Genomic DNA, 23,341 nt, shown 5'->3' with positions numbered 1-23,341 from the left:
AAGGGTTTTAACGAGGGTTTTATAGGTGCATCGTTTTAAAATGAATGTGGTTGGGCATATACAAGGGAGATATTTAAAATAGCTTTGAGCATTCAAGGCTCTAAGCATGGGAGAAGGAACTTTTAAATCTGAAAACAACCTTCCCAGTCCAAAATTGCATCTATTTTCCTAGAAGCTGTCTCAAAATTCATATGAAATTTCCTTCCATTGGCTGCTCCACGAATTATTTTTTTGACGTTGCACGGGCTTTAGCAGCCAAAGTGCTGCTAGCAGGGGGGAAAAGTCAGTCTTTCTGCTCTTCATTCCTTTCTTCACAGCTGCTTGGAGGTGGCTTGAAAAGGAAACGTTCCCCAGCCCTGCATCCCCGGTGGGAGCCTGTGTCAGATTCAACTGGCCAAGCCAAAGAAATATTCTGAAAATGTGCAAACTCTGATTCTTTTTAGAGGCATTTTGCTCAGCAAATGGATGTTAAAAAGTAAATTACTGGCTGACGTTAGGAGCAGTTCTGGAACCTCATGAGTTCGAAGAATATTTTCTCCTGGTGCCAGAAGAAAATATTTTTCCCTCAATCTTACAAATGGCTGAACTATTTCTGCTGAAATGAAAAGGAGACCATCCCTAGGCAGACATCCAAACATGTAAATTTTCATCCCCTGTGCTTAAAGTCTGGCAAAGTCACAAGGACCTATGGTCATGGCTTTGTTACGTGCCTCAATACCTGCATCTGTCCCGTACCCCCCTACACACCCACCCTCGAGCCTCCGGGAAAACACATCCTAGAAGCTCTGCAATGGACCCAGCAACCAGACGGCAAATAAAATGCTCCCACAGGATATACTTTCATCAGGATTTAAAATAATCACAGCTCTGAGGGACTTCTGATTTTGAAACGCCTGTCGTCAGCAGTACTGTAAGGAAAAGCGTTTGGCAAACAGCTATCAGGACTGCTGCCTGCGCTGCCTGTCATGCTGCCTGCGATGCTGCCTGTAACGCAACCCTGCGTCTCTTCTGCTGGGGCTGGGAATCGTCGCTTTGGAGCAGACTTTATATTCTGATTTTTTCGCCTCCGGGCTTTTGCCGCAGGCGAGGTTTCCCTGCTGGTGGGTGCAGCTTCTTGGGTTATTTCTATGCCTGTTAGGAAAAGAAAGACAGTTGCTAGTGAACTATTGGCTTTGTCTGTCTCGGTAAAGACGAGCCTGGCATCTCTCTCGCAATTTCTTGTTGTTTTGACAGCACATCTCCTCCTTTTGCATCATATGGACCATGCACACCTCCAGGGCTGGCTCCAAGCATGGGCCAAAACGGTGTAAAATGGCCAGTTTGCAGAAAGATACATTTCTCTCAGGTGATTTTGCATCAAGAAGGGCAAAAAATTCACACCAAGAATACAATCCAGTTTTGTCCACATTGCTGGGCAGCCCTGGACACGCTTCTCATCCTGATTCACCCGTGGTGTTGCAGTGTGCACAAAACAAGTCCTGAGCATGGCGTAGACACATCAAAACACTCATCTTTTCCCCAAACTGCTACAACTCGAGGCCCCTGCACCAGGATGCCCATAGCATGTAGATGAGGTCCAGGGGACCCATCCATGGTGCGCCTACACGCTTGGGAGATCAGGATCTAATGTAAAACTAAGTGCAGGTGATGAAAGTGGATGGAAAAAATAAATGCTGGCTGGGTTGGAAAGGGCACATTTACAGCAGAAAGAGAAATCAGGAAAGCCCAAACCTGTACCTGACCCTTTTCATCCTCCATCCATCCAGGTGGGAACGCCCCGCTGCGCAAAACATCCCTCCTAGGAGGCTTTGAGACAGGATTGCCTTCAATATAAAAACCTGAGGAATAGAAATATGAATATTTTCCCTCGTGACCCCTCCACTCCCTGCTGCCAAGCTGGGATTTACTGGTGCCCAGTTAACAGCAGCCCTGGATGTACAGGGCTATATCTTTGGTGTAACTTGTGGAGGTTTTTTTCCAGGTTAGCTTTTTATTTAACTACACCCTGAGTGTGTCTTTATGTACATGTTGCTCCCGGGGTGGACAATTTCCAGACATCCCGGTTCAGAGGAGGAAGATGGAGGTGATGGGTGTTGAAGATGGGTGATGAAGTTGGGTGTTCGCTGCCCTTTTGGGGCTCAGCGGTTCCAAACCCCCTGGCGTAGTGCCAAGCACCCCACGTCTTTCCCAGCCCCTCGGGGCTCCCAGAGCCGAGGTTTGGGGCAGCACCATGGAGCAGGGACCAGTCTTTTCCCTTGGCAGGGGTGCCCCAACCTTTCCCAAGCCAGGGGAGCCCCCAAACCCGCAGCCGTGGGGCACCCCACCGCGGAAGGGTTTGCTCGCAGCCGGGCGCATCCCCGCAAGGACACCCCAAAAAGAGGAGCTCCAAGCCTTTGGGTGCAGCCTGCCTCCTCCTCCTCCTCCTCTTCTTCTTCCTCCTCCTGTCGCTGCCGCTGTCCGGGGCGGAGCCGCCCGCCCCAGCCCCCGCCCCGCTCCCGGGAGCGGGCGGCGGAGCCGAGCCGAGCCGCGCCGGGCTGCGGGGACGGGGACGCGGTGGTGTCACCTCCCTCCCTCCCTCCTGGCCCCTCGCTGTCCCCATCCCACCCTCTGCCAGGGGGACAGCCCCCCGCCCCAGCCTCGCTGCCGGGGGGAGCATCGCTCGGCAGGGCAGGGGTCCCCCTCCCTCGGGGCTTGGCGACCTGGAGGATTTCCCAGCGGCAGCAGGTAAAGGGTTGGACTGGTTGGACTGGGAGGAAGGGGTGGCCTTTTGCATATCGCCCCCCCCGCCCCCCGCGCAAGCCCGGCGAGGGGGGTACAGGGTGTCTCCCGGGGGGGGGGGGGGGATGATGCTGAGCTGGGGGGGGGTGTTGGGGATGTGACAGATATGCCGGGTTTGACCTCCCAAAGGTGCTCCGTTGTCCAAAACGGTGTTACTTTTCCCCAAAAGGCGTTCCCTTCCCCAAAAGGTGTTTTTTTGCCCTCCGTGCCCCCCAAACAGTGTGTACACCCACCCCCACCCCTGCTCCCCAACATCTGGCCGGAGCATCCCAAGCAAAGTTGGGACTTGACTGGGTCAAGTCCACTATGTGGACATGGGTGGGCACCCACCTGGGGAGAGGTCCCGGGGTACCCCTTCGGGTCTCCAGGACCGCCCCCCCCACTTTCCAGTTGCCAGGGTGTGGGTCTGGCCACCCCCTTTTTCTCCTTTAGGCCCTACTTGTTTTACAGGTAACGCTTCATTTTTATACACTGCTCTCAAAATAATGGCAGCTGCACTGTCCCACGTCCCCAGGGCTTTACACCGGGGTTGTCCGGAGCTGTAAAATCCTGAGGCAGCAAAATCCCAAGAGGGATTTATTGCTGCTTGCCCGCGGGAGGAGCACCCTGTGTCCGTCCAGCACCCGAGCTCTCCCAGCACCCTCTGAGGATGCCATAGGGATGTCCTGGATGGCTTTTGGGGACATCCCCCCCTGGACCAAAGCCCCGTGTTAAAGACCCCAAATTTCTCGCCAGCATTGAGCAGAGAGTGTGAAAAAGGGTGAACATAGAGGGTGTTATTTTGTCGTGATGCTTGGCAAAGAATTTGCTCGGAAAAAGGTGTAATTCAGGAAAAAGAGGGGGAAAAAATAATCTCGTTGCTGTTTTATGGAAGCTGTCTCCTAAGTCCTGTATATTCACTGCCTAGAAAACTGGGCGTTGAGGAGTTGCAGTCGAAATGTGAGCCTTCCTCTGGAAAAGGTCTGTTGTAGCAATTCCTGATGTTGAAGCTGTGAAATTTCACCCCCGGCGAGATGGAAATGGGGATTCTTTAGCCAGAAAAAACCTGGCTTTGTCAAACTCGCCATGCTTCGGGTTTTTAGGGGTGGGTCTGTACAGCCACTATTATTACTTATAATCTTGTTGGCTTAAGGGTTATTTTGGGGCTGGAAAGGGATTACGGATAGATGATCGGAATAGTCATGACCATACTGCATGTGAAATTTAAAAAAATTGAATTATGGTTCTCTTTGCTGGCTCTTTGTCCCTGTATGAAGGAAAATGAGTGCTCGCTCAGTAAGCCTGTACAGGTTTTTCTCCGTTAGAAAGTTATGCTGTGCACGGAGAATGTTAAACCTGACTATGCCGTTGGGATGCTGTATTCTCCTCGGGGTGCTCCCAGCTGCCAGGAAATTTAGACTGTTGCTTATTCGTGAGCAAAAGTTAGACCAGTGCTTATTCTTAAAGAGTTTTTTTGGGGTTTGGACCACAGAGTGATGCAGGATAAATGCCTTCTGCCTTCTTTCCTTCTTAGAAATTGCTAGTTTGCACTTGGCAGGTGTGGCTGGGGAAAAGCTGAAGTAAATGGATTTCCTGCCTTGCTTTTTGTCTGGCATGTCTATGTTCACCAGTCATCGGCTTGCTACGGAAAGTGGTCCATTAATACATTATACAGCCTTTATCCACCTGAGCAGCGATGCACCCTGAATCCTTAAAGCCTGCTATTTTAACATATTTTCCTCCATCAAGACTTGAAGCATCTTCACGCCAATATCCCAGCAATATTTAGCTGCAGAATATTTCGCTGTGATTTAAAAAGTGCTTCTTCAGTTGCAAATATAAGCTCTGCTTTGAGGCAGAGTTAATTTTAGAGTGGGAGTCTCTGTCAAGCTGTACTTTTTCTATTAAATAAGCATGTTCTGCACGTTACGCTCTTCCCTGCGATGAATTCTGTACTTGAAGGCGAAGCATGACTGATGTTTGTCTCGTGCGTCGACAATGAGCAGCACAAAGAAAATGAGTTCTGGTTCAATCAATTTATTTGGTGTCGGGTTGTAGATTCAAAAACTGCTAGCTTGGAATTAATGATAAAGAGTTTAGTTTTTGCAAGGGCAACAAACTGCTTTTGTAGGACCAGGAAAGTTATAAGGAGATACTGAACCAGCTGCAACAGCCAGGGACCATTTGTTGTACCTTTATCCATAAATTGCCACGCATATGTGATCTTAAGTAACTGCATTAAAACTGCCATAGAGGTTCACACTGCTCAATGCAAAAATCGGTATATTTAGGGGTTTGTTGGTGTTTTTTTTAGATGTGTGGGTTACAGTAACTCATGGTTGCAAATGGTGTCGTGGGTTGATGTCAAGATGCCGGTAGCAGATGGCTCATTCACCCTGTTGTTTGCTTAGAGGTGCTTTGATGCTGACAGGTGGTGGAAGTTAGATCTGGGTCCCCTTTTAACAGACACACCTGTGGGGAATATTGTCCTTTAATTTGCTTTGTAAGTCTTCCTAAGGGTGAAGATAAAAGGGCACGGTTGCAGCTTTGAAATACTCATGGCACTGCTGCCATACAGCTATGGGCTTGTGGATGAAGGTGTGGTTATTGCTAACGTTTAGAGTGTTGGGGTTGGATGTAGGTGGGCACTTAGGGCTCCTTCTGAGAGCAGCTTTCCTACAGACATGGGGTGTGGGAACATGCTTTCCCTGGAGGCTGCGATGCTGGTTTGAAACTCGCTTTTTCTTGAGAAGATTCATCCAGAGAGGTTGGGCTCCAGTCCAACAGCCCTTTAATGAGATACTTTGCACCTTCTTGCTGATATTAAGAAGATGTGATGGGATCCACCTGGCAGCCACTTGGCTGTGGCCATAAAGAGGCTTCATTAGGCTGCAGTAGTTGATAATTATCCTTCAAGGAGACCAAATGGTGGGGGAAAGGGGTGATTCTGGTAGCTCATCCTTGTGTAGAGGAATAGCAAGTACTGCTGGTGTGAGGAGGCTGTAGCTGCTTTGGGCTTTGCTGGTGCTAACTGCCGCTGTTGTGAGGTGAGTGATGTCTCGGCTTCTTCCTTTGTAGCAGGGTGTTTCCTTAGGGCTGTTGCTCCCCAAAATCACTGTACTGAGCTGGGTGTGAGGCTGAGCAGTTCCTTCTGCTCAGGAGAGGGCAGTGTCACACCAACGAGCTGCTTCCCTAACCACGCTAAAATTCGCATGGAGAGGACAACCTTTGCCCACCCAGGGGTCTGGGAGGGTCTTGCAGGGGTGCAATATTGTGTGTGGGGGGGACCCAGGCACCTCATTCCTTCTCCCTTCTTCCCCAAGCAAAAGATTCCCTTTCCAGCTCTGCTCTGTGCCAACTTTCCCTGACCCTGAGTACGCTGCCGGTGTTTAACAGACCTTTGTAGGAATATTCTAAGCATGATGCTGGGAAAAGGGATTTAAAAGACTGTTTATAGCAGTTGCTTTTGCCTGCCAGCCCCTCTATAAACAGTGATTAGATACAGCTACTTTAATACGTCTTAACTTTGGAAAAAAAAAAAGAAAAAGCTGCATACTGGTGTTTGGCTTTGCTGCTTTTTCCTCTTTAGCTAACCGCTGTGTTCTCCCCGCTTCCTTCAAAAATACCCACAGATACTGGCAGGATAACTGCCTGAATATGTGGTTAAATAGCCTGTCATTGCTCAATAACCTGAAAAAAAGCCTTATTTTTATATGTAATTAAATATTTGTATAAAATTTCTGCCAAGGAGTGGTTTCAAGGTACAGTGTGTTCCCCTGAAGGGTATTCAAACAAGGACCTTCTTGGGTGGCAGTTGGGAGTTTTTCCATGCTCATGCCTATCTCGATGCACTGCATGTTTTCACATACTGAATCCATTACACGTTGTGATTGAGCTCTGTCTCTTTTGTCAGTTGGGTCTTTAGGCTGGATAAACTTTATGAAAAATGTTTCTCTTGTGGATATTTTTTTTTCACTGTTTTTTTTTTTTTTGTGGGACCAGGTATTGATGAAGTGGGCTGGTATTTTTTTTTTTCCTGCTGGATAAAGGGTGGGATTTGGGCTAGGAGGGAGGTGAACAACACCTGGCTTGGGGTGATGCACAGATCTGGGCTCCCACATCTGTGCGGAGTCCCACTGGTGGCTAATCTCTTCCTTGGAAATAGCTCGTACTGGCTTTAACAAAACTGAATCCTCCTGCTCTCTAACCACTGCGTCCTCTGCAGTGCTGGCTGCTCAGGAGCTGGGTTTTCTGTGAGGCTTTGCCTGGTGCTTGGGGTCCAGGCTGCTGGATCCTGGGGGACTTGGAGGTGATGCACTGTAAGTTTATACTCTTCTTGCCTGGGAATGCTCAAAAGGATCTGTTTTGCTTTCAGATTTACCACGGGGCACTCTGCTGAAGCAGCTTTTATCTTGCACTTTTCCCCTTAAAGCAAGCTTGCCTTTAACTTTTTAATTTTTTTTTTAAAATCCTGCCATTTCTCTTGAAACTCCCTTAAAACTCTGCTCTAACTTGTACAATCTCTTTATAAATGTCTGGTCCCTGCATTTTGCCTCCCTTCCTCAGCCTTGGTGATCTGAAATGAAACTTCTCCCTTCCCCAGCCTGAGGTTAGATGCACAGTGCAGAAATATTCTGGTCGTCAGCTGTTTTTTAGCTGTGCCGAGTTTCAGGCTCACGTTTGCACAGGTTGCTTGGGGAAAGCATCTTGCATCTGACTTAAATAGCACAAGGTGAAGACCACAGTTGCCTTTAATAGGTATTTTGGATTTAGCATTTTAAAAGATGTAATGGACTGGCTGTACTGTTCAATGCTCAAGCATTCTTCTGAGCCACTCTAATAGATTATATCTTGGACCACTTACCTTATATTGATGAAGCTTTTGAGTTGACAGTCACCTAATCATAAATCAAATTGCCTGAGTCTAAAATCGAGTCAATGGTCTGGTTGCCTACTGCAGAATTGCTGCAAAAAAAAAAAAAAATTAAATTTTCTGACTTGGAGATGGCTACAGCCCTGTGACTAGTGGTGGGGACTTGGTACCCGAAGGTCATGGGGTGGCAGGTGATGCACTGAGTAGGTCTAATCCTGGAGCTTGAAGAGGATTTGAGGCTCACGTCTAGGCTTGCTGTCCTGCTAAATTTCCTAGGACCTTGCCACGAGGGCAGCAGAAACCTGGTGTTAAGGGACAGGCTTGACGCTTCCAAGGTGTCCCTTGTGTGTGGCCCTGTCTGAAACCCACGTGCTGGCTGCAGAGCTCTTTGTTTCTGAGGAAAACCTTGGAGGATGGTGGTAAAACTGGGATATATTCAGGAACATGCCTCGGGTCCCCTTGCTGTGCCCAGTGCTTTTCCATCATGCTGTCAAGGGGCAAAGTGGGGCAGGGGCCTTCCCAGGTCATGAGAACTGGAGGTGCTACTGGCGCTTAAACTGTGTCTCTGAGATGGATACAGAGGGTTTAGGCTTGTTCACAGGGATTTACCACGGTAGTGAGGTCACTGTGTGTGTGATATTTGGGTGCATTTTGTGTATGTGTTTGTTGTTTGGGTTTGTTGTTGTTTGGGTTTTTTTTGCCAAGAGGTAATTAATGTTTTCCTTGGGATTAAAATATTTCCTGTGTGTCTTAGCTGTTGATGTAGGAAGGAGTCATGAAACCATCTGACCTTTCTTGGAAACAAGAAAGGCTTTTTAGAGAAGGTAAGAAGTGTATCTTCAAAACCAGTGTGTCTTTCTTACCCAGCTACTTGCTCGTGTGAAGAAGGCCCCATACAGAAGTTTCTTGAGGCTGTCAAGTAGGTGATGTTTTGTAGGCAGTTGCGTGATACAGCAGTGATTATGTTTTCAGGTATTGTGGGAATTTTGGTGTCAATCTACCTACTAATTATTCATGAATCTTGTCGATGAGACTTTAAACTGTCAGTCAAACCTATTGCAGTTTGAAATCCAGCAAACAGGCAGCTCTTGTGTCCTGGTCTGGGAGTCCAAGGCACAAATCCAGCTGTGTGATTTGCTCCATTTCTCTCAAGCTTTTTGGGTTGTGATTTCTCCAGCCGTGGCCGTGAGCTGGCTGAGTGTAGAGATCTGCGCAGGAATAATGGCTGAACAGTCCTTGTAATCTGTGGATGGTTTGGGGCTTGTTAGGAGCCCTGGAATTTGTCAAGCCAAAGAGGTAAAGCGGGGCTTATGGCTTCTCAAAATGTCTATTTTTAGATGCGCTCCTGTTCACGTGTAAATTATGTTTATCATAAAGGATTGCTCTGCACTTAGTACACTGAACTTGTAAGCCCTGTTTTCCAGTTTTTACACAGATATCAAAACGCTTGCCAAAAATATATACATTACTGTCTCATTTTTCCCTCTGCTCCCCAGCTCCTGAACCACTTGCTATGTTGCATTTGATGCTCTGTAAATATATAGCAGTAGGTGGCTCTTATTTTAGGGGTGGGTTATCCCCCTGCTTGGGCTTTGGCATTAGCTTCAAAAGTTGCTGGTGTCTGACAGCTTCTCACAATGGTGCTTGTCTTCTCTGTTCCTGCTGATGCCTGAGAGCTGGAGGCAGGATCTGTGTTAAAAACGAAGCAGCTAAACTCATATTTAGCTCTGAGTTAATCACTGAAATGCAGAGTGCTTGCAGTCCTCATTAAAAGCCTAATTTAAAGTGCAAGGTTGACAACTCGGCTGGAGATACGTTCCCTTATCACAAGTGTTTCCTAATCTGTCTCCTTTGCGTAAGGATGGTTTTTTGTTTGGATCTCCAGGCTCTTGCTTTTGGAGAGCTATATGTTAAAGGAATGCAGTGTACTTGTGGGTGAGACAGCTGTATATGTTCAAACGTTAATGTGATGGGAATAAGCGTGCTCTGGTGTCTCTTATGCTGTCAGACAAGCCTTTGTACCTCGCAAGGTCACACTGCTGCGTAGATGTGCGTTCCTGAAACAAACTGTGGGTTCTCCTTATACAGTTTTGCTTTGCAAAGAAAAAATAAAGCTGCTTGTGGGATTATAGCTGCTGTCCCTGAAAACATGGGCAGGAGCCGTGCGGCTGAAGGCCAGTCTCTGAGGAAACGTCCTTCCTTGTGTTTATACCCAGGCAAGGATCAGCCCCACAACACATGGTCCTGAGCTTGCGTGGGGTGTGAGGAGTAATGTGGGTAACAAGGAGCTCAAAACTTGCGCTGTGGTTTGCTTAGACCTCTGGAGCTGGGAAGGAGTCTCTGGATGCAAGAGGGTCTTTGTGCATTCAGTGCAAACCATTCCTGAAAACCCCCTCTGGGGAGGGTGGGCATCTCTCCTTCGGTCACAGGAGCTGTGGTGGAGACAGAAACCTGCCCAGCTTCCTTGTTGTTGTCAATGGGGCCAACAAATATAACTTGGGAGCATTTGAAAAAAAAAGTCCACCTAGAGTACTTTGCATTTGGTGACTAGGATTTAGCATCTACCAACCTTTTTCTTCTGCTTCGTTTAAGGCAAAAATCTTGAACTGAAGCAAGCTGGAAGCTGTGCGCATTGTCTGAAGCGAGATGGACATATCTGATAATTACAGCTCCATTAGCTTGATGTAGCCTGGAAAATTGCTCTCCCTGTTGAAGGGTGAGGGTACTGGGGAGAAGATGGCCTGTGCCACCAGGGTGGATGTAGCCAGCACAGGGAACCTGGGTGCAGTGTTGCCCTTGCTGTCTCATGAAGTCATTGTGCCTGCTGGAACCTGTGGTGTTTGGGGATGTGCTTGGTACTTGCTTGGGGAGTGGCACAGCCCGATAACTTCCTCTGGACAGTGAAGAAGACCACAAAGAAGCTGTTCAATAGTCTCTTTTTAAGGTGTGAAAAACATGCCAGGAGTTCATGGCTTGATGGGTATCAGTGACCCCAAATGGACTAATGAAGTGGACAGGGGATCCACTGGGGGAAGTGGGAGCCTTTTACTGTGTTTTTTTTTTTTTGTCTCTCCAGGGGAGATTAAGATACATGGCCTCTAGCTAGGAGCTGTTAGAGCTCTTGGGACAATATGCCTACCTACATCAAATCTGAACATACCTATCTCTCTCCCTCAAAGGAAGGACAGGGAAGGCAAGCTGTTGATCTGGAATGCAAGGTTGATTCATTCAGTTCTGGGTTTCCAGCCTTCAAAACCTGCTCTGTTGTGCTGCTCCTGTGTGGGGTCTGTAATGCTCCACCAAATGTTGCTGTGGATTAGAAATGCTCTTTGTTTAGGGGCCACCTCTGTGGAGGTGTTGCAAACAGCTTGCCTCCTGCAGTCCATCTGCCAGGCTGGGAGAGCTTTGGTGCACTGATCTCACATCACACTTGGCTGAATACACACTGGGAAGCCTTAATGATGCTGGTGACACTGTCACCTGGAATGGGGTGATAAATGCCTTTGCTAGTGGCTGGACTCTTCTGGTAGGGGGAGAGAGGTTGGCTGGTTAATAGCAAGGCTGGATTTGAGCCTGTGACCTGAAGGCAAAGGTTCCTGATGACCTGAAAACCCCTTGTGGTTTTATCTTCAAGTGCAGAATGCCTCTGTATTACAGGGGGAATGTGATTAGTTCGCAGGAACGAAGCCTGTGAGTTTATTGTGAAGCTGTAACCTGATGTCCAGACTGTCTTAGAAATGGACCTATGACTGTTTGCTACAGGACATGTCTAAGAGCAGAATAAGCTTCAATGAGGGGAGTCCGCTATATTTCTAAAAGTGTCAGCTTATAATGTTAAAACTTTCCTGTTGTGAGTCCTTAAATCCCAGCTTCTGGGGTAATAGTCTGGTTATACTGAATGCTGTACTGGACCCACGAGACAATCACTTTTGCTCTCTTGGCTTCTTCCCTCCAGCTCAGGGAAAATCCTGGCTTTTTCCCTATTTCCCTGAACTTTGTAGCTCAGCTGCTTGTTCCCTGGAGGGACATATCTGGATCACTGGCTTAAGGTCTGGAGTCTGCTCTGCTCTTCTCCTTGAGCAATTTGTGGGCTGGATGTAGGACTGTCCTCGCTGGGGGCTGTGGAGCTTTTGAGGGTACATGGGGTGAGGAGCAGGGAGTCCCTGAGGTCACGAGCTTGGGCAGATGGAGTCAAAAGACGTGTCCACTCATATTTCTGCACCTTCCCTTCCCAGGCATTATGTCTCTCTATCTCTGCTGATATTAGCAGTAGTGATAAGAAAGGCTCTGTACCAAGTGTGCTCTGTGGCAGATAAAACTTATTGTGCGCAAGAGCTGTTCCAGCTGAGAGCTTATCAGCACTACTAAAACTTTAACGATCAGCGAGGCTTGAGAGATGCGGGTGTTTTGGGTCTTTCAGCAGTACGGAAACATCCAAGGAGGAATTGTGCTGGAAGTGCTGCTGCTCTGTAAGTCCTTCTCAAATGTGCTTTTTTTTTTAAAGGAAGTGGACAATTTGGGGATCGAGGCTTGTAAACTGGTGAAGCTGGTTGGTTACTGTGCTGTGTGTTTGTGCATGTAATGAGCTGGCTGATGCTTAATGAGGGTGGTAGCTGGTCTCAATATGGACTGAATTAAATTGAGGGATTCACCTTTTTGCATCTTGCCAGGCTGCTCTTTGCTTAGAGAAAGAGCTCCTGGAGTATTTGTGCAACTATTGAACACTAGTGCAGGGAGCACAGTTTTCCCAACTTGGCTTGATGGTCTTTCAGGGCAGTGACCTCTGTAAGGAGTTGAAGCTGGTAGAAGGTACAGTGGTGTAGACCTGGGCCAAGAATCACCTGGCTTCCACCTTGATTTGGAAGGGCATAATTCCCAGGAGTTCCTATGTGTTGTTCAAATGTGCTGAGATGAGTTGGGGAGGCTGTTGCAGTCTGACTATGGGCATGTCTTGTCCTTCTCAAATTTGGGCAGCTAACTCCGTGCTTATGCAGACATCTCCATCCCCTTGGGATCTGCAACTTGGAGCCTTCTCCAGAGGATTGGTGCCCACAGTTTCTTTCTAAAAATGTGAATAGGGCTTATTTTCTTGTGCTAAAATCCCCAAGAGATGTGGTGATAACTGCTTTACAGGGGAGTGGCATGATCAGAACAGCTGTTTAGAAATTTCCTTTTCCTTTTGGCATGAGGAAATTAAAATGTTCATCTCCAGCCTCTGTAAAAGCTCCTTCCCCAGGAGGGATGAGGCCTGGAGGCTGAAACCAGACAGCCAAGAACAAGTCAAGGACCTGGAAAGGGAACCTGTTTCTTTGGCTTCTCCTATTAGGAAGTGGAGCCAGGGTGGGAAGGCACTTTCCTTGTTTGCTTCCCTCTTTGTCATTCATGACTCCTGCCAGCAATGCCACAATTGTGCAGAAAGTCACTGGAAAGGAGAGTCAAACCTGATGTTCATCTGCTGTTGGTCATGGCAGGAAGGTCTCTCTAGGTTGCTGTTCTCTTGTGTGAGTGTCCACTTTGCTGTGAACACAGGACAAATCAGTCCTCATCGTTGCCGTGTGTGTTAGGCTGTCCCTGACCCTGCCCTTGAAGGCTTTATTTTTATCTGGTTTAGATTAACTTTATTTCATTTTTGGTTGTACTGATGTGCTGGGAGGGGTTCTCCAGAAGGGCATGAAGAAGGCTGGCTTGAACCAACTGGTGGCATGGCAGGAAATGGAGGAGGGAAGGAGCTTGGACTTAGCAAGAGTGATGTTTGCTATAGTATGATGGCAGATATATGCCTGCCCTCTACAAAGCCATGCTCCAGGGTTTAGGCTGGCTGAACCAGGGTTAGGCCAAGGAACATCAGCCTGGCTGTGCTGCAGATAGAGCTGTTGAAAGAGATGGCTTTTGATAAAAGTGGGAGCAAACGCTTGTTGCTGCTACATGCTGCTGTGCGCAAGGTCAGTGTGACCGTCTGGTTCCCAAATTGGGCAGTCGGGTTCACTTTTTCAGCAAACAATTGCTGCTGCTCAGCCGTGTAATCAGCTAATGGGATTTAACACAGCATCCAATGTTTCTAACTTGGCTTTGTGATAGCAACCTAATCCAAAAAAGCCAAAGTTAAAATAAGTGGAAATGCGAGTTCCTGGGGCTTTCCAATTCCAGTTCCTCACGTAGCAAAGCCATCTGATTTCTACCAGAATTGATACACTAATCACTGTAACTGAATTGACTCAAAATGTAGTAAAGCTGGGGAGAAAGAGCATCTATTGGTACTTATTATAGCTCAAACACCTTCTGCTTAAGGCAGTGTCTCCTGTAAAATTTCTCTTGTTTAAATACCACAGTTGGAAAACACAAACTAGCCTTTTGCATCAAGGGAAGGTGGCTGCAGTGATTTCAAATTCTCTTTTTTTTTTTTTCACCTGGAGAGATGCTAACCGGATCTCTGATCCGTTTCATACTTTTTAGAAGTTTTCTGCTTCAAGTTGGAAGTGAAATACAACTGTAGTGGAGCCCGGGGTTAGATTTAGTAGGAAGAAAAAAAGTGAGTGGTGCTAGGAGGAGGCAGCAAGCACAGCTTAGATCATGTTATATATGTACCATCTCCCCTTTAACCTTTCAGTCTCCAGCATCAGATCTGGACCTCAGCCCAGATTATTTGCTCACGTGGGTTTTTTCCAGCCTTTTATTAGGCTCCAGGAGATAATTGTTTATAAAGGTTTGTGGAGTGCCCAGAGGGGCGTTTGGGGGAGAGGAAAGCTTTTGTCTGAGTGTTGCTGTTTGAGAGCGCCCCAGTGCTTGGTCAAGAAGCTGGACTTCACATCCTCCTTGTGCGTGTCTCAGCTCAGCCACTGTTGTCTTCTACTGGCTTCTTTTGCCTGGCTGCCCTAAAACTTATTGCTCAGTTTCAGCATTGCCTGAAGCTGATGAGATGTTCTGCTCCCAAACTGGCCATTTTTGGTGATGGATCCCATATGTCTGATTCCAACAGGCTGGCTTTTTTGGAAGGAAAGGTATGAGATAAATATTGTCTAAACTACTTGTGGCTGTCAGCTCTACTGAGCCAGCTCTTGGACAAGGGTGTGAGTAAAACCCTGTTGTCTCATGCACCATCAGGTTTAATGCTTGCTAAATGGCAGAGCTGTTGAGAAAAAGCATTGGGTTGAGGAGTGTAGCTGGTATTAAAAAAATAAATATAGCTACAAGTGGCTAAACTTTGAAATAAATTATGCTGTGGCTGTTTGGTGAGTGGATAGATAGGGACTGCTGAGGTGTCATGATTCCCCCCAGGGCTTACTGCCAGGTGGGAGATTTGGGAATTTGGGAAGGCAGCAGCTGTGGGGAAAGTCTTGTGTCCCAGTAGTAATAAATCCTCTCCTTGCCATAAAACATGAGGGCTGTATTTAAAAAAAAAAAAAATAAATTCTTGTTCTAGAGTTGAAACCAGTTACAGAGCTTGATCTTTTAACTTTATTCTTCATGTGGTAAATGATGGACAAAGTAGGGTTTGCCACTTATCTTGCTTTCGTAGAACAACTGTAAAGTGCTGAAAGATCTTGGTGTCATAGGCTTGGTGAAAACCTGTAGTCGTGGCCATCCTGGAGCAATCGGGTGCTTGAGGTCTTCTCAAGCTGATGTATTTTGCTCCCAAAGTGCTTCAGTTGTGTCCTGTCACACTTCAACTTAGGCAGAAAGTCCCTATGTTTAAGAACCTTTTTTCTTTGTTTTCTTTTATCCTTCTGGAAGTTACTTTGCAGAGCAAGAGTTTAACTGGAAGGATGAGCAGGACTTGCCTCAATGCACCAACAAAAATGGCTTGGCCTTGATTTCTCTTATTCCCTTTCTGAAAACTAGACCTCTCTCCTGTGCAGCTTGTGTCATGCTGGGTTTTAGGGCAAGTGTTTGCTTTGAGCCTCGTGGGATCATAGGAAGCAGAACTTCACCCCTTGGGTGTAGGTGGCCCATGTCAGCCTGTGTCCCTGTTGGCTGCTCTCTGGCTGATGTGGTCACCTCTGCTTGCTTGGGCCCCACAGACCAAATGGCAGCAGGGAGTGACTGGTGGTCCCTGGGCCCTTGTGGGGCTGGTGAGCCTCTTCCATGCCTAGCCAAGAGAGCTTGAGCGGATGCATGGTGCATCATCAGTTGGCTGTGAAGGAGAAAGCTGAAATGTTAGTTGGTCTGGCTGCATCTGTTACAGCTTCAGGGATACTGTCTGGTAGTCTCAGGTCTCACTTCTACCTGAGCCTGTCCCACAGTCGTTCCCCTCAGTGATGCTGTGGGCAGCCTGAAGTCCCAAGCGGAAATATTTCTCATCCCTTGGCCATGCAAGAGATGTTTGCTTGCAGGAACTGGTGAATTCTGGGTCCTTCCTCTCCAGTAAGATGAAGGCATCTGAAAATTATCTCAGGAGAACAGGGCTTAGTTCTTGCTTGTGCCATCTGTCTCCTGTTTCACCCTGAGAACAATGAAGGACAGAGCTTTTTATCCTGCCTTTTAATTTAAAAAACACTTGAGCTGTTGGTTATTTGTCCTCAGATACTGTGATGTAGTCACAGAACTGGCTCTAATACTGAGCCCTGGGGAACACCACTTGTGACTGGCTGCCGACTGGATTTCACTTCGCATCCTTCTAGTCCTCCTGAGTTGCCTGCCCCTTCTTCCAAAGGTCATAAACTCTTATTTTTTTCCTGAGTTCCAGCCAAAACTGTCTAACCAGGCTGGTCGTCTTCCCCACTGGCTCATTTTTTTGGCCCATGGGGACCACCTGCTCCTGCACTTTTAAGTTGTCCTTCCTGAAGAACGTCCAGCCTTCCTGGACTCCTTTGCCCTTCAGGACTGCCTCCCAGGGGACTCTGTCAATCAGGCCTCTATACAGGCCAAAGTCTGCCTTCTGGAAGTCCAAGGTGGCAGTTCTGCTGACACCCCCCACCTTAGTTTTCTGAGAATCAAAAACTCTATCATTTCATTATCTGTATGCCCAAGATGGCCTCCAACCATCACATCACCCACAAGTTCTTCCCTGTTCACAAAAAACAGCTCCAGTGGGCCACCTTCCCTAGTTGGGTTCATCACCAGTTGTGTCAGGATGCACGTGCTCCAGGAACCTCCAAGACTGTTTCTGTTGTATTGTATTTCCAGCAGACATCTGGTAAGTTGAAATTCCCCATGAGAACAAGGGGTGGTGATTGTGACAATTCTCCCAGCTGCTTATAGAATATTTCATCTGCCTCTTCATCTCAGTTGTGTGGTCTGTAACAGAATCCCACCATGATATCTGCCTTGCTGGCCTTTCCCCTGATTCTTACCCATAAACACTTGATCTTATTGTCACCATCATCAAGCTCTAGACAGTCAAAACACATACAGGGCTACCCCACTGCCTCTCCTTCCCTGCCTAGCCCTTCTGAAGAGTTCATAGCCACCCATTACAGCACTCCAGTAAACTCAACTTTTCAAGTGCCTGCTTTAATGAGTGCGAACTTGAAGGTGGTGGTTGAGCAACTCTGCAGAAGGAGCTGGGTGGCCTCTGCGGGGAGGGACGTGGCTTGGTGGAGGCTTGTCTTTGATGTGCTGGAACAGGTAGGGTGTGCAATGCCTGCATGAAGCTGATGAGATTTTGGGGGGGTGGTGCAGGCTGAGATGAGAGAGGGGGTCTGGAAAATGCTGTGTAGGAGCCTTTGCCTGGCTCCAGCATTTTAATACATAGCTTTTGCTCCATTACAATAATAACCTCAGCATAATGTCACTGTTTCCTGTGAGCAGTGATACAGGTCCACTAGAGGAAATAGAGTATGTGGGATGGTACAAGAAAAGGGAATCTGCCTTAGTATTCTTCCTTCCCTTTCCTTTTATAACAGTTTTTCTCCAGTGCAACAGCCAAATGATGAACGTTTAATTTGTGATTTCCACCCCCCCTAGTGATGGATGGTAACTAGATACCATAAATACTTTCAGCTTTGGACACAACCTGCCAAAAATAGCTGGGAGCTCTGTGGGAGCTGGTACTTGGCAAAGGGCTCTGCTCACTTTATCCTGAGCATGCCAATGGGATGAGTTCACAGAGCATCTTTGGAGCCAGCGGGGCATGAAGGTGGTAATGGGAAAACCTTCCTGCTGCTGCGACAGTGACACAGGGACTGTTTCATCATCCTGTGGGATGCTTGGTGTGGTGTGTTTTACAGCTAGAAACGATCACCTGAGCATTTCTGCTTTTCATCCCGATGACTGAGTACTTTTTGGTACCCTGGGGTTGGACTGAGAACATAACAGAGGTCTTCAAACCCAGGCAGCTCCCTGCAAAAGCAGCTTATAACGATTTAGATGTGTAGAGGAGGCATTTATCCCAGTAACCATGGATCAGCTGGGGTGGGAGTAAAATCCCAGTCTTATGGGTCTGATTACAGGACTGTGAGCTATCTTTAGCTGCTTTTCCCCAACAGGCATTTGCACATGGCGTAGAAGTGTCTGGCAGCTGAACCTGTCTCTGCTGCACCCCCACCAGCCCAGTTTAGAGAGACTCTGTGGGTTGCTCTGTGAATAATTTGGGAGGAGGGCAGTAGGGAATGTGTTGGCTCCTTGTATTCAATATGGAAATGGCTCTTTCCCATGTGGGGGTGGTAATAAGGGGGGGTTATCCTGGAGCTGATGAGCATGGGAGGTCTGCTTAGTTCTGGAGGCTCAGCTTTCCACTGGTGTTCTCAGGCTAATCTTAAAATGGGTATTAAAATGTAAAGCATCATTTTCATGGTGCTTATTCACATGAAATAACCTCTCCACTGGAGGTGGGAACAGCATGGGGGTTGCTTCGAATGGCATGACCTAGTTTCTCCAAATATTGTTGGCATAAAGGTGGCTTTCAGACTAAACATGGGTTGTCTCAGGACAGCTCATGAGCTGTGATAAAACACAGACTAAAGTGAAAACTGATTTTAATCAGGAGAGAGTTTGAGGCTGCTCTGTACCCTTACCCTGACCAATGCTGGCAAGTCCAATTTCTGCTGAGCAGGGCCTGCTAACCTGATGTAGCAGAAGCATCACAATACACATTTTTGTGAAATACAATGTGAAGATGATGAGTGGGGTGAGACAGAGGTAGGGGGTTTCTGAGGGAATATTCATTGAGTTCCTGAAGTATTGGGTCCATCCACAACAAAAGGAGAGAAGAACCTAAATCCCTCCAAGACATCATCTTCCAAAGGGCTTCCTTGTGACGTGAGCTTATTTGGTGGCAAGTTGGGGACAGTAGTAGTGGGATTTGTCTACTGTGAGAAAGGGGAACTTTATATGTTACTCAGACTTGTGGTTTTCTGTCAACGTAGGAACTTGCATTGCTGGTACATCAAGATCCTGACCTTAATTGAGATTCATCATCCCTTGTGCTGTAAGGCAGGGTACTTCGATGCCTCTCCTAGCCCCTGCTCAGCAAGTGGTTTTGGTTCCTTTGCTTAGGTATATATAAGTATGTATATGTAATATATATGTGTATATAAGAATGTATGATGTTGACAGGTAATGAAAAGTAACTTCCAGTCTACTATGTGAAAGATGTCTGTGAAGCTCAGTGGCCTTTACGTGTGGAGGGGAGAGCAAGGCAAGCTGCTCTCTGGAAAGATTTGTTGCTAGATCCAAGGGTGATGCCTCTGGCCTTCAGCAGGGACTTCTGGGTCAAATTGGCACCAGTCTGGAGGCTGCAACTGGGGTGATACATGACATGGCTTGGGTGTGTGGGTCTGAAACAGCTTTTGATGTGGCATGGGATGCCCATCACCTGGTGGGACTGAAGCTCCATGTGTCATCCAGGTAAGTGCAGGCTGTCTGGGAAAGGGTTGTGGTCAGACCTTGTTCCTTCTCATATTCCCCCAATCCTGCATCCCTCTAAGGGAATTGGTGCTCTACTGGAGGGAGGGCTCTGGTCTGCAACACCTGCGAAGGCCTTTGAATTCTTCCACAAAATATTTATGCTTTTCAAAGCACAAGCCTGGTGTTGGTTTTGTTGTTGGCAGACTTGCACCCTTGACTTCTCTGTGGATGCTGAAAAAGGGCTGGATTCCTTGTAAAATCCTTTTCCATGCAAACCACTGGCTGCATGGGTGCAGATGCACAGTGGCTACATGATGCTGCTTCATGCTGTATTTTACCTGTCAAGGGATAGACATCCTGTCCACATTGTCCCTCTGGGAAATGCACAGTTTGCCCATCATGCACGCACTACGCTGGGGAAGGGATATCTTGCTATATAACAGGAAACCAAACCTTGCAGAGATGTTTATCCATGCAGGACTGTACCCTGGGTGTGATGCTGTACAGCTCGCAGCCCAAAGCCAGTTTATGGGAGCGTGGCTACCTAATGGGGTGGTTGCTGAAAACATACTTAGAAATTTCAGTGGTTATTCTGGCTTGAAAGAACTGAGTGTACAACAAAACTTCCCATGCAGTGTTTCCCTGGTCAAGCAGGGCTGAGGAAGATGCTGGTGAGTGTGCTGGGCTCCCTGGCCCCGTTCCTGCTCGCTGGCTGTAATGGTGACGGTATCAAATTGCATCCAAACTGTCACTAAGTGCAATGACTCTGCAGTAAGTCATTGGCCTCCTGGTGCTAGTTTTGGCAATGGGGTAACTTGGCTTGACTGCCTCTCTTTATACAGCACAAATGGATTTGTCACCCAATAGCTTGATCACTCATAATTATAAATGTGAAGAAAATCACGCTTCTTATTTCCTGCCTGCATACCTGCTTTCTTGCTGTTTGGATTTCTCTGTTCTCCAGCTCACTAATACTTTTATGCAGCCTCTTTGCTTTGGAGACTACAGACAGTGCTCAAGTCTTTTTAATCCTGTTACTTGTTGGGTGCAAAGATCAATGCTGTTGTGGCTTTGGTTTTCCCACCCTGGATATTGGCTGTGCGCTGCCACACCTCTGGGAAGGTTTTAGTATTTTTTATTAATAGTTAAAACTAAAACAAGCAGTGAACTGCATTATGTATAGGTAGGATACTTGTCTGACTGATGTAACTTATGAAGCTGCTGTGTAGCAAAAAATGGCTTCAGAAAGAGCTGTCTCCTCCTGAGTTTTTCCTGGGATGACTGCATTTTCCTCTTTACTCCAGACTGTAAGACTCCCACTTACTGATGTTATGCATAGCATTGGACTTGCTGCATTGGTCTGGGCATTTAAATAGCATAAAGATATTGCCTTGCACCCAGCCCAGAATAAACCCTGAGCAAATCCAGGCACTAATTTTGGCATCACACACCTCTCCGCTCCCAGTGTGGGAGAGCTGTGCCGGGAGGCAGGGTAGCAAAGTCACAGGTACTTAGCAGAGCAACCTCAGAGGAATCTTTATCTTGGTGGAAACAGATGGAATTTGACTTTGTGTCAATTATGAGCCTAGAATAACTCAATTTTGCAGCAGAGGAAGTGGAAAGGTACAGCGCTGCCACAGCCTGGATGCTGACAAGCAGGAATTGAGCTCGGAGGAGAGCCATGCCTGGCACGTATGCTGATTATTTCCACACTTGAGAAGCTTGGCCACCAGAATGAAACTGCACTTGTCATGTTTTGTATAAACCTCCACTTGGGAAGATGCTAAGCAGGGCATTATAAGCATATTCAACAGCAACCTGGTGACAGATCCCATAGCCAAAGGCTTCTCTTGGAGAAGGGATGTCACAGCAGGTGTACAAGTGAGGATCAAAAGGATAAGAGCCTTAAGAGGTCCCCTCTTCCCCTGTCACTTGCTCACTATTCATGCACAACACTGTGCCAGTTGTATATTTGGGAATGAGCATGGAAGTGGAACAAATTTTATGAGGTTTCTTTTATTTTTTTGGTCTTCCTGCAGAGTTTGGGTCTTCTGCTCTCCATCATGCATTTTGGACAAGGAGGTGCTGAGGTGCTCAACCAGTTGCTATTGGCTTTACTTGGCCACTGTGTACCACTTTCCCCATGACTTCCCATCTCTCCCCTCCCTATCTGTGCTTATGCACAAAAGTTGATCTTGCAGAAGAGTTGGTCAGAGGTGAGCTTTGCAGAGCACAATCATGTCCAGGGCTTTCAGCAGTTGCTTGGACTCCAGCGGTCTACAGAGGTCTTACTTTGTGCCTGGATGAAGATACACAAGCTTTGGGTCATGGTTAGATGGTGGTAATCCATCCACTTGGTTGTATCATGGCTAAAAAACCTGCCTGGTGCTATAGAGCAAAGAGCATTTCAAAGGGAACTTATACACTCACTTGTCATCCTCTGTGGGTGAGATGCACGACCCTGTGAGTGCTGTGGGTCTCTTAGTATGTTCAGGCTTCTGGGCTCCATAAGCTGCTCCTTAAACTGTTTGAAGAGCTGCTGTATGTGTTCCACAAGCCTCTGTGGGAAGGCTGGATATGGTCCTAGCACTCTCCCCTGGTGTGGGGGTAGAGCTGCTCACCAGTTTTGTTAGTGGCTTGCTGTGGTCTCCAGCTAAATTTGTATGGTCAGCTAAATTAATACCTATGCAATGACCTCCCATCACCTAAAATGGAGAACAAACCTGTGAAACTGCCCAAGGGAAGGAACTACTCTTGGGAGGGAAGGAGGCAGCATGTTGCAGCCATCCTCTTGGCTAGTGGAGATATTTGTGAAGGCATTGAGCGCTTACCCTGGTCTGCAGCTTTTGGAGTCACTTAGGCATCAGAAGAACTGCAGCTTCTAAACTTGCCTCTCTCAAACCTGTTGCCAAAGCCTTTATTTTATCAACTGATCTTACTCAGCTGGGGATGGGATTAAATTCAGCCTTGGCTGGATGTGTTCTCTGAGCTGGGTGTATCTCTGCTTTGTACCCCTTTCCTTAATGGTCCCCGCTCTCCTTTGAGTGTGGAGTAAATATCTGAAGAACCCACTGAAGCTGTGGGCTGGAGAGTCTTGTGGAGGACATCTAGTCAAGTAGCAGTATTGCAATAGTAACTTTCTCACAGCCCTGCACATGGATCCTCCTGCCTGTCCCTACCTGTATTTGTGGTGCTGAGCACTGCTCAGCTCCCTGTGGTCTGTGGATGGCTTATTGGCCAGGTCAAAAGTGGTGGAGGGGGTGAAATAAAGGCATGACTTGAATGTTGCTACCACATTTAGCTGTCTCTTAAATGCCCCTTAGCATGTGGCAACGAACTTAGTAAACCCGAGTCTCTTGCCTCAGCAAGTGTGAGCTGCTAAGCAAAAATTAAAGTTTAACCCCAGTAGTCCTTGCTAATGTTTGCCTTTTGCTTTAGAGGAAGGAAATGTGATCCTAATCTTTAGATCAAATGGCATCTCTACTTCCATTTGAAAAAAGCAAATTTGTAATGGGCTTAATGAAGCCTAGAAAGATGTTTCGGATAATGGACAGAAAATATCTGCCTCTTAAAAAACTTTCACCTCCCAAAGTTATTGCAAGACTTCCTATTATGCTTAATAAGGTGTTTTTATCCTTTGAGCTTTCAGAGGAGAAAATACCCTTGGAAAGCAGTTGTCAGAGTTGAATTGCATGCTTCTTCCCTTAACGTCTGGCTTGAAAGCGTTCCCTAGAAACCAGTCTCTGGCTCTGTGGGAGATGCCAATGAAAAGCTGCAGGTCAAAGAAGTGGAGAGAATTTCAGAAATTTGACTTTGCTTTTCAAACTTTGGTTGTCAGCCTCTAACATGAGACCTGGGGAGTGTGTGTGTATGGGAAACTGGTTGCTGTAATGGGGTTCTTAAATTCTTCTTCTGGAAGCCACCCTT

At 47.1% G+C, this 23,341-nt stretch overlaps 1 protein-coding gene across 4 annotated transcripts in view; it reads left to right on the top strand.

Annotated features, from left to right (window-relative positions):
* Positions 1-2,467: 2,467 nt before the first annotated feature.
* GDPD5 (glycerophosphodiester phosphodiesterase domain containing 5) overlaps positions 2,468-23,341 on the top strand; it is a 177,713-nt gene continuing 156,839 nt past the window's right edge. For 2 of the 4 annotated variants that reach the window (XM_074816509.1, XM_074816514.1), the window contains exon 1: positions 2,468-2,724. The gene's annotated coding sequence lies outside the window, so the exon portion shown is untranslated. Of the gene's footprint in view, positions 2,725-11,958; positions 12,100-23,341 lie in introns of those variants that run through there. The other 2 variants (XM_074816511.1, XM_074816510.1) reach the window with 2 other exon arrangements.

This window comes from Strix aluco, chromosome 2 (genome assembly GCF_031877795.1).
Source record: "Strix aluco isolate bStrAlu1 chromosome 2, bStrAlu1.hap1, whole genome shotgun sequence".
NCBI classification, from domain to species: Eukaryota; Metazoa; Chordata; class Aves; order Strigiformes; family Strigidae; genus Strix; species Strix aluco.
This window is presented reverse-complemented; position numbering and strand designations above follow the sequence as displayed.